We start from the raw sequence: 16,581 nt of genomic DNA on the forward strand, positions 1-16,581 counted from the left end.
CAAATGCAGTGGAAATTTCCCCCCTCCTCGCTTGCCCGTTTCTGGGTAAAATACCACAACTTCTTTCCCCACGTTGCTACGGAAATTCTCCCCTCTTCTTGCCCCTGTTGATAAGGAAATTTCACCCATTCTTTGTCACTGGTTACTAAGGAAATCTCTCCCACTTTTTCGCCCCATTGCTAAGAAAATTTCACCCACTCCTTACCCGTCGTTGCTATGGAAATTTCCCCTATTTCTGTCCTTCCATTGCTAGGGAAATTCCTTCACTTCTCCCTTCACGTTGCTGGGAGATTTTCCTCTTCTTGCCCCATTGCTGGGAAATTTCCCCATTACTTGCCCGCAATTGCTAGGAAAATTTTACCCACTTATTACTCCCGTTGTTAAAGAAATTTCCCCCAATTCTCTCTCTCCGTTGTTAGGGAAATTTCCCCCAATTCTTTCCACACGTTGCTAGAGACATTTTCCCCTATTCTAGCCCTCGTTGCTAAAAAAATTTCACCCAGTCCTTACCCATCGTTGAAAGGGCAATTTCCCCCACTTCTTTCCCCACGTTGCTATGGAATTTTCCCCACTTCTTTCCCCACGTTGCTAGGGAAATTTTCCTCTCTTCTTGCCCCGTTGCTGGGAGAAGTTCCCCCACTTCTTGCCCCCCGTTGCTAGGGTAATTTCTCCCACTTCTTTCCCCACGTTCCTAGGGATATATTCCTATCTTCTTGCCCCGTTGCTAGAAAAATTTTCCCCTCTTCTTTCCCCACGTTGCTGGGGACATTTCAATCTTCTTGCCCACTTGCTGGGAAAATTTCCACTCCTCCTTGCTTCCGTTGCTGGGTAAAATACCACCTCTTCTGCACCCGTTGCAGGGAATATCCCCCACTTCTTTCCCCAAGTTGCTAGGGACATATTTCCATCTTCTTGCCTCGTTGCTAGGGAAATTTTCCCCTCTTCTTGCCCCGTTGCTAGGGGAATTTCCCCCACTCCTTGCCCCTTGTTGCTAGGAAAATTTCTCCCACTTCTTTCCCCACGTTGCTGGGAAATTTTCCCTCTTCTTCCGCCATTGCTGGAAATTCCCCACTTCTTTCTTCCAGGTTGCTGGAAATTTTCCCTCTTCTTGCCCCCCGTTGCTGGGACATATTCACATCTTTTTGCTTGGTTGCTGGGAGGAAGATTTCCCCACTCTTTGCCCCCCGTTGCTAGGTAAAATCCCCTCTTTTCCCCCACGTTGCTAGAGAAATTTTCCCCTATTCTAGCCCTCGTTGCTAAAAAAATTTCACCCACTATTTACCCCTCATTAAAAAAGCAATTTCCCCCACTTCTTTCCCCACGTTGCTAGGGACATATTCCCATCTTCTTGCCCCGTTGTTATGGAATTTCCCTCTTTTCAGCTCAGCTTCGTTAAAGGAGTTTCCCCACTCCTTGCCCCACGTTGCTAGACAGTTTCCCCACTCCTTGCTTCCACGTTGCTGAGGAGATTTCACCCTCCTTACCCTATTGCTAGGGAAATTTCACTTACTCCTTTTTCCTACTTCTGTTCCCACGTTGCGTGTGTAATTTTCCCCTCTTTTTCTCCCTGTTGCTAAGGAGATTTCAGCGACTTTTTGCCACCCATTGCTAGGGAAATTTCCCCTCTTCTTGCCCCCGTTGCTAGAAAAATTTCAACCACTCCTTTCTCCACTACTTTCGCCACGTTGCTAAAGAAATTTCCCTTCTTCTTGCCCCTGTTGCTAATGAAATTTCACTCATTCTTTGCCCCTGGTTACTATGGAAATCTCCCCGACTTCTTTCTTCACGTTGCTATGGAATTTTCCCCACTTCTTACCCCACGTTGATAGGGAACTTTTCCCCTCTTCTTGCCCCATTGCTTATGTGGAATTTCCTTTCTCCTTGCCGTCGTTGCTATGGATTTCCCTTCTTCTGTCCTTCCGTATCTAGGGAAATTCCTTCACTTCTTTCTTCACGTTGCTAGGGAAATTTTCCCTTCTTCTTGCCCCCATTGCTAGGGAAATTTCCACCACTCCTTGCCACCCGTTGCTGGGGAAATTTCTCCCACTTGTTTCTCCACGTTGATAGGGACATATTCCAATCTTATTGCCCAGTTGCGAGGAAAATTTTTCCCACTTCTTGCCCCTGTTGCTAAGGAAATTTCACCCATTCTTTCCCCAGGTTACTATGGTAATCTCCCCCACTTCTTTCCCCACGTTGCTAGGGAAATTTTCATTTCTTCTTGCCCCCATTGCTAAGGAAATTTCACCCACTCCTTACTCGTCGTTACTATGGAAATTTCCCCTACTTCTGTCCTACCGTTGCTAGGGAAATTCCCTCACTTCTTTCTTCACGTTGCTAGGGAAATTTTCCCCTCTTCTTTCACCACTTTGCTAGTGAAATAATCCTCCCTTCTTGCACCCGTTGCTAGGGAAAGTTCACCCACTCCTTGCTTCCCGTTGCTAGGGAAATTTCTCCCACTTCTTTCCCAATGTTTCTAGGGACATATTCCCATCTTCTTGCCCCGTTGCTAGGGAAATTTTCCCCTCTTTTTGCCTTCGTTGCTAAGAAAATTTCACCCACTTCTTACCCCATTGCTAGGGAAATTTCACTTGCTCCTTTTTCCTACTTCTTTCCCCACGTTGCTAGGGTAATTTTTTCCTCTTCTTGTCCCGGTTGCTAAGAAAATTTGAGCGACTCCTTGCCATCCATTGCTAGGGAAATTTCTCTTCTTCTTGCCCCTGTTGCTATGGAAATTTCACCCATTTTATAGCCCTGGTTGCTAAGGAAATCTCCCCCACTTCTTTCCCCATGTTGCTAGGGCAATTTCTTCACTTCTTTCCCCACGTTGCTAGGGAAATTATCCCCTCTTCTTGCCCCCATTGCTAAGAAAATTTCACCCACTCCTTACCCGTCGTTGCTATGGAAATTTCCCCTACTTCTGTCCTTCCGTATCTAGGGAAATTCCTTCACTTCTTTCTTCATGTTGCTAGGGAAATTTTCCACTCTTCTTGCCCGCAATTGCTAGGAAAATTTTACCCACTTATTCCTCCGTTTCTGAGGAAATTTCCCCCACTTCATTCCCCACGTTGCTAGAGAAATTTTCCCCTATTCTAGCCCTCGTTCCTAAAAATATTTCACCCACTCCTTACCCCTCGTTGAAAGGGCAATTTCCCTCACTTCTTTCCCCACGTTGCTAGTGAAATTTCCCCCACTTCTTTCGCCATGTTGCCTGGGAAATTTTCCCCTCTTCTTGCCCCCTTTGCTAAGGAAATTTCTCCCACTTTTTTCCCGTCGTTGCTATGGAAATTTCCCCTACTTCTGTCCTTCCGTTGCTAGGGAAATTCCTTAACTTCTTTCTTCACGTTGCTAGGGAAATTTTCCCCTCTTCTTTCCCCCATTGCTAGAGAAATTCCTTCACTTTTTTCTTCAAGTTGCTAGGGAAATTTCCCCCTCTCCTTGCCCCCGTTGCTAGGGTAATTTCTCCCACTTCTTTCCCCACGTTGCTAGGGAAATTTCTCCCACTTTTATCCCCACGTTGATACGGACATATTCCAATCTCATTGCCCAGTTGCGAGGAAAATTTCCCCCACTTTTTGCTTCCCGTTGCTAGGTAAAATACCAACACTTTTTTGAACCCGTTGCAAGGGAAATATCCCCCACTTCTTTCCCCAAGTTGCTAGGGACATATTTCCATCTTCTTGCCTCGTTGCTAGGGAAATTTTCCCCTCTTCTTGCCCCGTTGCTAGGGGAATTTCCCCCACTCCTTGTCCCTTGTTGCTAGGGAAATTTCTCCCACTTCTTTCCCCACGTTGATAAGGAAATTTTCCCCTCTTCTTTCCGCCATTGCTAGAGAAATTCCCCCACTTCTTTCTTCAAGTTGCTAGAGAAATTTTCCCCTCTTTTTCCCTTCGTTGCTAAGGAAATTTCACCCACTCCTTGCCCCACGTTACTAGGCAAATTTCACCCACTCCTTACCCTATTGCTAGAGAAATTTCACTTACTCCTTTTTCCTACTTCTGTTCCCACGTTGCTAGGGTAATTTTCCCCTCTTCTTGTCCCGGTTGCTAAGGAAATTTCAGCGACTCCTTGCCACCCATTGCTAAGGAAATTTTCCCCTCTTCTTGCCCCCGTTCTTAGGGAAATTCCAACCACTCCTTTTCCCACTACTTTCCCCACGTTGCTAAAGAAATTTCCCTTCTTCTTGCCCCTGTTGCTATGAAAATTTCTCCTATTCTTTGCCCCTGGTTACTAAGGAAATCTCCCCTAATTCTTTCCCCACGTTGCTTGGGAAATTTCCCAAACTTCTTTCGCCACGTTGCTAGGGAAATTTTCCCCTCTTCTTGCCCCCATTGCAAGAGAGATTCACCCACTTCTTTCTTCAAGTTGCTAGGGAAATTTTCCCCTCTTCTTGCCCCCGTTGCTAGGGACATATTCACATCTTCTTGCCCAGTTGCTAGGAAAATTTCCTCCACTCCTTGCCCCACGTTGCTAGGCAAATTTCACCCACTCCTTACCCCATTGCTAGGGAAATTTCACTTACTCCTTTTTCTACTTCTTTCCCCACGTTGCTAGGGTAATTTTTCCCTTTTCTTGTCCCGGTTGCTAAGGAAATTTCAGCGACTCCTTGCCACCCATTGCTAAGGAAAATTTCCCCTCTTCTTGCCCCCGTTCCTAGGGAAATTCCAACCACTCCTTTTCCCACTACTTTCCCCACGTTGCTAAAGAAATTTCCCTTCTTCTTGCCCCTGTTGCTATGGAAATTTCACCCATTCTTTGCCCCTGGTTACTAAGGAAATCTACCCTACTTCTTTCCCCACGTTGCTGGGAAAATTTTCCCCACTTCTTTCCCCACGTTGCTAGGGAAATTTTCCCCTCTTCTTGCCCCCATTGCTAGGGAAATTTCACCCACTCCTTACCCGTCGTTGCTATGAAAATGTCCCCTACTTCTGTTTTCCATTGCTAGGGAAATTCCTTCACTTCTTTCTTCACGTTGCTAGGGAAATTTTCCCCTCTTCTTAACCCCATTGTTAGAGAAATTCCCCCACTTCTTTCTTTAAGTTGCTAGGGAAATTTTCCCCTCTTCTTGCCCCCGTTGCTAGGGACATATTCACATCTTCTTGCCCAGTTGCTAAGAAAATTTCCTCCACTCCTTGCCCCCGTTGCTAGGTAAAATACCCCCTCTTCCTTCCCCACGTTGCTAGAGAAATTTTCCCCTATTCTAGCCCTCGTTGCTAAACAAATTTCACCCACTCCTTACCCCTCGTTGAAAGGGCAATTTCCCCCACTTCTTTCCCCACGTTGCTGGGGAAATTTTCCCCTCTTTTTGCCCCCGTTGCTAGGGAAATTTCCCCCACTCCTTGCCCCCCATTGTTAGGGAAATTTCTCCCACTTCTTTCCACACGTTGCTAGGGAAATTTCTCCCACTTCTTTCCCCACGTTGCTAGGGAAATTTCCCCCACTTCTTTCCCCACGTTACTAGGAAATTTACCCCTCTTCTTGCTCCCATTTCTAGGGAAATTTCCCCCACTTCTTTCCCCACGTTGCTAGGGAAATTTCCCCCATTACTTACTCGCAATTGCTAGGAAAATTTTACCCACTCATTACACCCGTTGCATGGGAAATTTCCCCCAATTCTATCTCTCCGTTGTTGGGAAAATTTCCCCACTTCTTTCCCCACCTTGCTAGAGATATATTTTCGTATTCTAGCCCTCGTTGCTAAAAAAATTTCACCCACTCCATATCCCTCGTTGAAAGGGCAATTTCCGCCACTTCTTTCCCCACGTTGCTAGGGAAATTTTCCACTCTTCTTACCCCCGTTGCTAGGGAAATTTCCCCGACTCCTTGCCCGCGTTGCTAGGGAAATTTCTCCCACTTCTTTCCCCACTTTGCTAGGGAAATTTCACCCACTCCTTACCCCATTGCTAGGTAAATGTCACTTACTCCTTTTTCCTACTTCATTCCCCACGTTGCTAGGGAAATTTTCCCCTCTTTTTGCTTACGTTGCTAAGGAAATTTCACCTACTCCTTGCCCCACGTTGCTAGGCAAATTTCACCCACTCCTTAACCCATTGCTAGGGAAATTTCACTTACCCCTTTTTCCTACTTCATTCCCCACGTTGCTAGGGTAATTTTCCCTCACTTCTTTCCCCACGTTGCTAGGGAAATTTTCCCCTCTTCTTGCCACCATTGCTAAGGAAATTTCACCCTCTCTTTACCCGTCGTTGCTATGGAAATTTCCTTTACTTCTGTCCTTCCCTTGCTAGGGAAATTCCTTTACTTCTTTCTTCACGTTGTTAGGGAAATTTTCCCCTCTTCTTGACCACATTGCTAGGGAAATTTCCCCCACTTCTTTCCCCACGTTGCTAGGGATATTTCCCCCATTACTTGCCCGCAATTTCTTAGAAAATTTTACCAACTTATTACTCCCGTTGCTTGGGAAATTTCCCTCAATTCTCTCTCTCCGTTGTTGGGAAATTTCCCCACTTCTTTCCCCACGTTGCTAGAGAAATTTTCCCCTATTCTAGTTATCGTTGCTAAAAAAATTTCACCCACTCCTTACCCCTCGTTGAAATGGCAATTTCCCCCACTTCTTTCCCCACGTTGCTAGGGAAATTTTCCCCTCTTCTTGACCCCGTTGTTAGGGAAATTTCCACCACTCCTTCGCTACGTTGCTAGGGAAATTTCTCCCACTTCTTTCCCTACGTTACTAGAGACATATTCCCATCTTCTTGCCCCGTTGCTAGGGAAATTTTCCCCTCTTTTTCCCTTCGTTGCTAAGAAAATTTCACCAACTCCTTGCGCCACGTTGCTAGTCAAATTTCACCCACTCCTTACCCCATTGCTAGGGAAATTTCACTTACTCCTTTTTCCTACTTTTTTCCCGACGTTGCTAGGGTAATTTTTCCCTCTTCTTGTACCGGTTGCTAAGGAAATTTCAGCGACTCCTTGCCACCCATTGCTAGGGAAATTTTCCCCTCTTCTTGTCCCCGTTGCTAGGGAAATTCCAACAACTCCTTTCCCCACTACTTTCCCCACGTTGCTAAAGAAATTTCCTTCTTTTTTGCCCCTGTTGCTATGAAAATTTCTCCCATTCTTTGCCCCTGGTTACTAAGGAAATCTCCCCTAATTCTTTCCCCACGTTGCTTGGGAAATTTCCCAAACTTCTTTCGCCACGTTGCTAAGGAAATTTTCCCCTCTTCTTGCCCCATTGCAAGAGAAATGCACCCACTTCTTTCTTCAAGTTGCTAGGGAAATTTTCCCCTCTTCTTGCCCCCGTTGCTAGGGACATATTCACATCTTCTTGCCCAGTTGCTAGGAAAATTTCCTCCACTCCTTGCCCCACGTTGCTAGGCAAATTTCACACACTCCTTACCCCATTGCTAGGGAAATTTCACTTACTCCTTTTCCTACTTCTTTCCCGACGTTGCTAGGGTAATTTTTCCCTTTTCTTGTCCCGGTTGCTAAGGAAATTTCAGCGACTCCTTGCCACCCATTGCTAAGGAAATTTTCCCCTCTTCTTGCCCCCGTTGCTAGGGAAATTCCAACCACTCCTTTTCCCACTACTTTCCCCACGTTGCTAAAGAAATTTCTTTTCTTCTTGCCCCTGTTGCTATGGAAATTTCACCCATTCTTTGCCCCTGGTTACTAAGGAAATCTACCCTACTTCTTTCCCCACGTTTCTAGGAAAATTTCCCCACTTCTTTCCCCACGTTGCTAGGGAAATTTTCCCCTCTTCTTGCCCCCATTGCTAAGGAAATTTCACCCACTCCTTACCCGTCGTTGCTATGAAAATGTCCCCTACTTCTGACCTTCCATTGCTAGGGAAATTCCTTCATTTCTTTCTTCACGTTGCTAGGGAAATTTTCCCCTCTTCTTTCCCCCATTGCTAGAGAAATTCCCCCACTTTTTTCTTCAAGTTGCTAGGGAAATTTTCCCCTCTTCTTGCTCCCGTTGCTAGGGACATATTCACATCTTCTTGCCCAGTTGCTAGGAAAATTTCCTCCCCTCCTTGCCTCCGTTGCTAGGTAAAATACCCCCTCTTCCTTCCCTACGTTGCTAGAGAAATTTTCCCCTATTCTAGCCCTCGTTGCTAAAATATTTCACCCACTCCTTACCCCTCGTTGAAAGGGCAATTTCCGTCACTTCTTTACCCACGTTGCTAGTGAAATTTCCCCCACTTTTTTCGCCATGTTGCCTGGGAAATTTTCCCCTCTTCTTGCCCCCTTTGCTAAGGAAATTTCACCCACTTTTATCCCGTCGTTGCTATGGAAATTTCCCCTACTTCTGTCCTTCCGTTGCTAGGGAAATTCCTTAACTTCTTTCTTCACGTTGCTAGGGAATATTTTCCCCTCTTCTTTCCCCCATTGCTAGAGAAATTCCTTCACTTCTTTCTTCAAGTTGCTACGGAAATTTCCCCCTCTCCTTGCCCCCGTTGCTAGGGTAATTTCTCCCACTTCTTTCCCCACGTTGCTAGGGAAATTTCTCCCACTTTTATCCCCACGTTGCTACGGACATATTCCAATCTCATTGCCCAGTTGCTAGGGAAAATTTCCTATTTTTGCTTCCCGTTGCTAGGTAAAATACCAACACTTTTTGAACCCGTTGCAAGGGAATTATCCCCCACTTCTTTCCCCACGTTGCTAGGGACATATTCCCATCTTCTTGCCCCGTTGCTATGGAAATTTTCCCCTTTTTTTGCCTTCGTTGCTAAGGAAATTTCACTTACTCCTTGCCCCACGTTGCTAGTGAAATTTCACCCACTCCTACCCTATTGCTAGGGAAATTTCACTTACTCCTTTTTCCTACTTCTTTCCCCACGTTGCTAGGGTAATTTTCCCCTCTTCTTGTCCCGGTTGGTAAGGAAATTTCAGCGACTCCTTCCCACCCATTGCTAGGGAAATTTTCCCCTCTTCTTGCCCCCGTTGCTAGGGAAATTTCACCCACTCCTTACCCGTCGTTGCTAGGGAAATTTCCCTTTCTTCTGTCCTTCCGTTGCTAAGGAAATTCCTTCACTTCTTTCTTCACGTTGCTAGGGAAATTTTCCCCTCTTCTTGCCTTCATTTCTAGGGAAATTTTCCCACTTCTTTCTCCACGTTGCTAGAGAAATTTCCCCATTACTTCCCCTTCATTCCCCACGTTGCTGGGAAAATTTTACCCACTTCTTTCTCCGTTGCTGGGAAATATCCCCCAGGAAATTTCTCTCTCCGTTGTTGCTGGGAAATTTCCCCACTTCTTTCCCCACGTTGCTAGAGAAATTTTCCCATATTCTTGCCATCGTTGCTAAGAAAATTTCACCCACTCCTTACCCCTCGTTGAAAGGGCAATTTCCCCACTTCTTTTCCCCACGTTGCTAGGGAAATTTTCCGCTCTTCTTGCCCCCGTTGCTAGGGAAAGATCCCCCACTCCTTGCCCCCCGTTGCTAGGGAAATTTCTTCCACTTCTTTCCCCACGTTCCTAGGGATATATTCCCATCTTCTTGCCCCGTTGCTAGGGAAATTTTCCCCTCTTCTTGCCCCACGTTACTAGGGACATATTCTCATCTTCTTGCTTCGTTGCAAGGGAAATTTTCCCCTCCTTTTGCCTTCGTTGCTAAGAAAATTTCACCAACTCCTTGCCCCACGTTGCTAGGCAAATTTCACCCACTCCTTACCCCATTGCTAGGGAAATTTCACTTACTCCTTTTTCTACTTCTTTCCCCATGTTGCTAGGGTAATTTTTCCCTCTTCTTGTCCCGGTTGCTAAAGAAATTTCAGCGACTCCTTGCCACCCATTGCTAGGGAAATTTTCCCTCTTCTTGCCCCCGTTCCTAGGGAAATTCCAACCACTCCTTTTCCCACTACTTTCCCCACGTTGCTAAAGAAATTTCCCTTCTTCTTGCCCCTGTTGCTATGGAATCAGCTGTTCATAGTTATAGGACTACCCTGTCAAACACCTTGAGATTCTCCTGTTTAAAGAAAACTCTCATCCCATATTATTTCCCTCATTTTTTGTTCTATTCTTGTCTGTCCCCTGTTACTTTGTTTTATCATATTGGATCTCAACTTTGTACTTCATGTGCTGTCCAGTTGTCTATTTGAACCCATTGCTACGTGTACCATCTCTTTCTCTTCCTTACTTGTGGTCATTGATGTTTCTTGCATACTTTATCATTCCTCTTATGTTATCCTCCATCCTTATCGGACCTTTCTTTCCTTGACATCTGTTTGCCCATGTTTGGCCTTTTTACCTTCTTTCCTGTTTCTTTCTCTTTCATTTCCTACTTGTTATACTCCCCTTTGGTTACAGATAAACTTCTTTGTCCAATTTGTTCCCTAAGATGTTGTGTGGTCCATAATACCTCGATTCGTGTTGTTATTTCTGTCTATTTATTCCAAGGATTCCCTATGTCCCCATATGTACTCACTGGTTAAGTTTATCAACTTGTATGATTGCTTATTCGGATTTGTCCGTAGAAGGTCGCCAATAACACAATGTTTCTTCTCACCAAGATCATCATATAACTATCACTTTTATCTGTTTGCCAGTCTTTGGAGGATATCATTCAGGCTCGAATGTGAATACCTCACTATACGTTTGTTGCACATTATATGCATGACCTAGGATAGATATTGTTTGCCTTCTGTGATGATTCTACACGTCTCATCACCTTTGACTGTGCTAGACCAGAATATTACTTTTCATACATATTTTTAGTTGATAAATAATGTATTTCAGGGTCTCGCATGCTGACAGGTCTTATATGGTCAGATGTGCTCCATGTTATACTTGCACTAGAATTCAATAATTATATTGATATGGGGTGTTTCTGTAAGTCTGTAAAACTACTGGCAGCTTGTATATGTATCTCTCTCTCTCACTCATAATGTATGTATGTATGTTGTTTTTTCTGCCCATCCCCACTGATTTCTGCAATCAGGCTTTATCTGCTTTTCAAATAGGGAATTTTGGACACCCATTGCACTGTCCTCAGTGTGTTGTTCTTCTGGCCTCCTTCTTTGCCACGTTTCTTCTAGTGGAGAATGGGAGTCCTTACCACTTCTGGTTCTAATTTGTCAGAGTGGTAGGTCATAAAGATTTCTTCTCGAGTGGGTGTTGGAAAACTACTTTCTAGCCCATGTGTATCCACTAAGTGAAAAAGAGAGCTGTAGTTTTTCTTATGGTTACAGTACAAAATAATGAATTGTACAATAATATTCAGTATCCATGATGCTGCTCCTGGATGTTTTTTGCTTAGGCAAACTGCACTTGGCCTATCAAATTTCAAGCCCTAGCTACTTATTGCTGTTTTCTCTAGCTCATTTACTGGCATTATGATACAACTCACTGTCACTATGTTTGGTATTGCATCTTGTTTCTTATAATTGATGTGGACAGAGGTCTAGTTATGAATCCTACATGTCCAGGGCACTTCACCCTGATGTTTTTTTTTATTGCTAAGTCTTATATGAGGTGTTTCCACTGAATGTTTTTTCCAGATTGACGACACTTGGCATAAACAAATGTAACCAAAGGCACTTTCCTTAACATTGCATACACACAAGCCTTCCTATTTTTCTCAACTCCTTACTGTATCTTGTCATAGTTATTCAGTATTTCCTATAGTGATTCAGTGCTATATATCTTTTATTGTGCCTGTCAATTCAGTTCAGACCCAATTATATCACTATTTATTCCTGTTCCAGAAATAGTGTGGTATTCCATCAGTACACTTTCTTTTCATATTCTAGTATACCTGTTCTTTCAGTGCAGTTGATTTCAGTTTGGTGTACTATTCATGTACCTCCACTGGCCCTTCCAACTTGGCAATGTATGATTCCAGCTTTGTGTGAGAGGAAGGTTGTAATGTTTCAGAATCTAACACTTTCTTAATCTGAAAACATACTCCCAGTAACTACTTATATTCTCTCATCTACTTTTACACCCTTCCTCTCACTAAGATTCTTGGGTTTATAGTTTGTGCCTGCACAATTTTCAAAAGTTAGGATTGTTCTTGAATAGTTGAGGGAGCTACCTGTATGCTTGATGAGAAGTAGTCGCATTAATTTCTTAATTTAAAAGGAAATGTAAAGAAAAAAAGTTAAATATTGATTTTTGTGTGTCTAGTTGTCTTATTGCTCAGTTAATATTTTATTATGCCCACCATACAACATGTACAAGTAGCCAACTAATTAGAAACGCAAATTTGAAATACATACAAGCTAAATATGAAATAAGAATTTCGCACCTTTAGCAGATTCATAAAAAGTAGGTATCTTGTAAAATCATAGAGTGGTTTCTCCCACATCTTTTAAAAGTTCTTATCTAGTCCCACATACTACTCTTTAACTCCTGTTTATAACCAACAGAAAGAGCATTTTTTCCCTTTACATTTCCACCTGATTTTGTAGTGTTTCTGTCAGAGCTATTTAAACGTTAGCTGAAACTTCAACTTCAGATGAGAATGTCACATTTAGAAGATGCTATATCTCTTTCTCACTGATATTTTTTCCCCTTCAACTTTCGTGCTTTAGTTTTTGATGTTTCAGATTTGGTTTGCTAATTTTTATTAAGTAAAATATATATATATATATATGACGGAATCCGCGCGAAATATCATTTATATCTGTGTGAAACTTAAAATTAATGTTTACAATACTATTTTATTGTCAATTAAAGTAATATGCATGCTAAAATACAAATACAACTTAAAAAAACATTTTAGTTGAAGATTATGCAGATGTTTAATTCATGTTTTGTTTTGTTTTTGCTGATTTACCTAGGTAAATCAAGGTCACCACCTTGAAAAACAAGATGTTGAAGCAGTTGTGGATGGAATCTGCCAGGAAAACCTACTAGAAGTGGATATTACTCATTTTTTGCAGATGATCTGTGGGCATGTAAAAGACTTCAAGGTTACAATGTCTCTGGAAGAGACTTGCAAGTCATTTGAAAAGAGTTCCAACAAAATTGTTTTGGAGCAGGATATATACAAGAAAGATGGAGATGCCAGTATGATACCAGAAGGAGAAAGGTGTGTAATTAAATATGTGTAATAAAATTAGGGTACTATGTAAATTTGTGAGTTATCACCCACAATAAGCCATTTATACGTATTAAAGATGTGCATGTAAAAAGTAAATTCAGTCATGGAACAAGATTGAAATTAAACAACTAAACTGAAGAAAAAGTTACAACATTAAAAACAGTAATTATTTTAGAAAACATCATTTTCAAACCACATGACTAAAAGTAAGGTTGAGAAGAAGAAATGTTCTCACAGAAAAGCATTTAAAATTCATTCTGAGGGCTACTAAGTATAGGCCTTAGATCTATGCTTTAAACTTTTTTTTTGTATTATAACTTGATCTTTCATACTTTACTTTTTTTAATTTATATGTACAAGTCAAAAGATGGTGTCCACAAAAGTTATTGTTAATGCTTCCTTTCTTTGTCAGCATTAACATTAAAAATTAAATTTATGTAATCTTTGAGAATATACCAATGTTGATTGCACTTTATGTTGATAACATATGCATGCAATGTTAATGCAGTGGCTTCTTGCTGCAGTTGCAAGTCATGGTGCAATGGGTGACATGTTTAGCACTTGTTTAGTTCATTATAGAGAATTCCCAACCATTTGATAGATATGCATATATCAAAATACAATTTAACATTTACAACTATTTGTGCTAGGATGTTTACCCCTAATAAACCAGGAAAAGGAAATAATGTAATGGAATGGAAAATAAGATTATTGAACAGAGAATAATAAGTAATTTCTTGAAGTTTGCATTCAAATCCCATCATGCTCATTTCACATTGGAAGTAGTTTATGTAGTTTGTTATGTATTAGTTCTAATTGTATTGTGTTGTGAATACTCTTCTTGTTTTGTTAAACAGAGTCTGCCAAGTGTGATAATTAATCTCAACAAATTGACTGCACTTATGTAATTGAATTATTAAAACTTACAAATCTTGATTGATGCTTCATGTAGTACATTTTGTACGTGGAAGTTTTGTAAGTTATTTATGTGGTTAGATAGGTTTTTATGTTTGCATGTGCATATATTATGTCTGTGCATCCAAGCTTGATATTGTGTTGAGAGTAGGGACTATTTTAAAGAATTTTTCAGAGCTGTAGAAACAATGGGTTAAAATGTATACAATATTGTAAAGTCTTTTAGAGGGTTCTAAGCATTATCTTATGTATTTTGTTATTTGAACTTTGGGATACAAAAGTTCATTTTTGGATTTAATGAAAATTTTAGTAAAATTGTACACTTTTGTATTAGATGTGAAAGAAACTTCTCTTAAAATTTTATCTGAAGATGCTGAAGTCTACATTTTATTGTAACATCCATTATTATACATAAAATGTGATGTACAATTGTTATTAAAATTTAGTGCTTTAGCAGGTCTCTGGGATTTGCACATAAAGTCCAATTGCACAAAATCCAATCTCTTAACTGTAATGAGAACTTTAGAACTACATAAAATTGTTTGAGCTGCATGGTATAATAGCTCCTGGTTGAAGAAAGCTGAAATAGAAACAACTCTCAACCAAAATTAAACTGATGAATAAAGAAGCCAAAAGAAAATATCAAACTTGCTAGTGTAGTGTGTGAAATAATTTGCCCCAGAAAATCTAAAGTATTATTCATTATTCAGGAGACATGAATGAAGTGTGTAATATGATCAAAGAAATTATATTTAGTTGTCTTATTCTTGTAAATTAATAATTTAAACCCCTATGGTCAGTCTTTTATTTTTGTTATTTTGTGAAATTAAATTGCTGTATATGTGCATCAGATTTCACTTTGTTAGTATTTGTAAGATGCAATAAATTAATATGTAGAAAAGTAGGGAAAAGTTAAGTGACTACTCTGTATTATGCAGTTTTGTTTATTTGTGAAAATAAATTAATTCTTCTTACATATCCTCAAATGCCTTGTGTAGTACTAGAATATTGCAGATACATGTGTAATAAAAATAATTGTTTATTAAAATATAGCATGTTGAAGGTTAATTTGCATTATTTGAGAAGCAAAGACAAAATTGTGCTCGTTTTTGATGATATTTATCATTGGAGCATTCTGTATCTGAGTATGATCTCATATTTTTATTTTTCTTTCCTGTTGTTTCCTAGTGGGAGGATAAATTTTCCTTTGGACCTTCTACAATGCCATCATCCTTGTGAACCTTTCCAACAACTTTATTCAAGCATTAAACAGAAATTAACAAAAGTTTATCAGACTTTCTTCCATCCCATTCCCTCACTTCCAGACTTTTATTATTTTTTTTTCTTTTCAGAACAGCAGGTGCACCAGGTGAAATTACAGTTTTATTGAGCTGAGATAATAAGAAAATATATAATTTGAGTGAGATTAGGTTAACCTCATGAGGCTACATTTCTGTAATTTGTAGATTCAAGGTATTTATTACTCTTTGTTTGAAAAATATTTTTTTTGCTAGAAACTGTGAGTTTCATTGCCTGTAATTATAATTATCATTTTCTTTTTACAAATTGTTCCATAAAACAAAAGTTTAGAAGTATGAGTAAAAAAGTTTGCGAGACAATGACAAGCTACTTTTTGGTAGTCATGAATCTAAGGTTGTGAATATTCAGTATAGCTTTGCTCCAAAATAAGCAGAGGCATTTCATAAATTAGGGAATTTTTCTTGATTTGACAGTTAATTTAAATTTATTAAAGCTAGCTTTTGTTGTTTCAACTTCAGTGTTTGCTTGTAATTTATTGGTTTTGAATATTATTATGTGCAATGTAAAATGAAATGTATAATTTTTATTTTCCATTAATTTTCTTTGAAATTTATTCAAGGTGGAATATAATGATGTGGCTGGATAAACAATCAGATGATAATGAAAATGCAGAGAAGAGTGAAAGAGACAGATTCTCAGATGGAACTTGTGCCTCATCAAAAACTGAATGGCATGATTTATTTTTGTAGTTCACTATGAATGTTTTAAAGCATAAGTATGAAATATAATTGTATGTAACTTATATACCACTAAGTAGTCTAAAAATGACTTTCAATAGCCTAAAAACATATACTATTAGTATCTTTTGAACTTCAATATATTTCAAAGTATGAAAAAAAACTCATTTTGCTTGTAAGAGCTAATTCAGTTTTATATTATTCCATGTCACATATTTGAGAAACTTTCTCAACAACGTCTAGTTGAATTTGATCTATACTTGCTCTGATAAAGGTAAAGATTGAACTTATCATGCATGAAAAATTTATTTTAAAACCTTCTTAAGTAAAATGGACATTTCTGAATAGCAAGAAACATGACATTGTTTTTATGAAAGGTTGTACAAACAAACTTGCTGTTCAGTTTTTGCTGTTGTATATATGGAAATAACTGCATTACATGTACATGTTCTAGAATAAAAATTGTTCCTGTATTTAGTGATGAAAGTAGTGAAGTTATTTGGAGTTTTTAAAGTTATGTATTACATGTTTGTTTTATTTTTTCACTACTAAGTTAGCTACTCTTTATATTAATGTAGAATGCTTTATTTACTTTTGAACTTGTATTTCATTCATGACATATTATGGATTTGCTTTTCTCAAACATAAAATTTAGCCCAATAGTAC

At 40.1% G+C, this 16,581-nt stretch overlaps 1 long non-coding RNA gene across 1 annotated transcript in view; it reads left to right on the forward strand.

Annotated features, from left to right (window-relative positions):
• Positions 1–16,581, forward strand: part of LOC143249016 (uncharacterized) — a 72,559-nt gene that overhangs the window by 47,294 nt on the left and 8,684 nt on the right. Inside the window, exons 2-3 of the long non-coding RNA XR_013027353.1 lie at positions 12,741–12,991; positions 15,798–15,953. This is a non-coding gene — a long non-coding RNA (uncharacterized LOC143249016). The remainder of the gene's footprint in view (positions 1–12,740; positions 12,992–15,797; positions 15,954–16,581) is intronic.

This window comes from Tachypleus tridentatus, chromosome 4 (assembly GCF_004210375.1).
Source record: "Tachypleus tridentatus isolate NWPU-2018 chromosome 4, ASM421037v1, whole genome shotgun sequence".
NCBI classification, from domain to species: domain Eukaryota; kingdom Metazoa; phylum Arthropoda; class Merostomata; order Xiphosura; family Limulidae; genus Tachypleus; species Tachypleus tridentatus.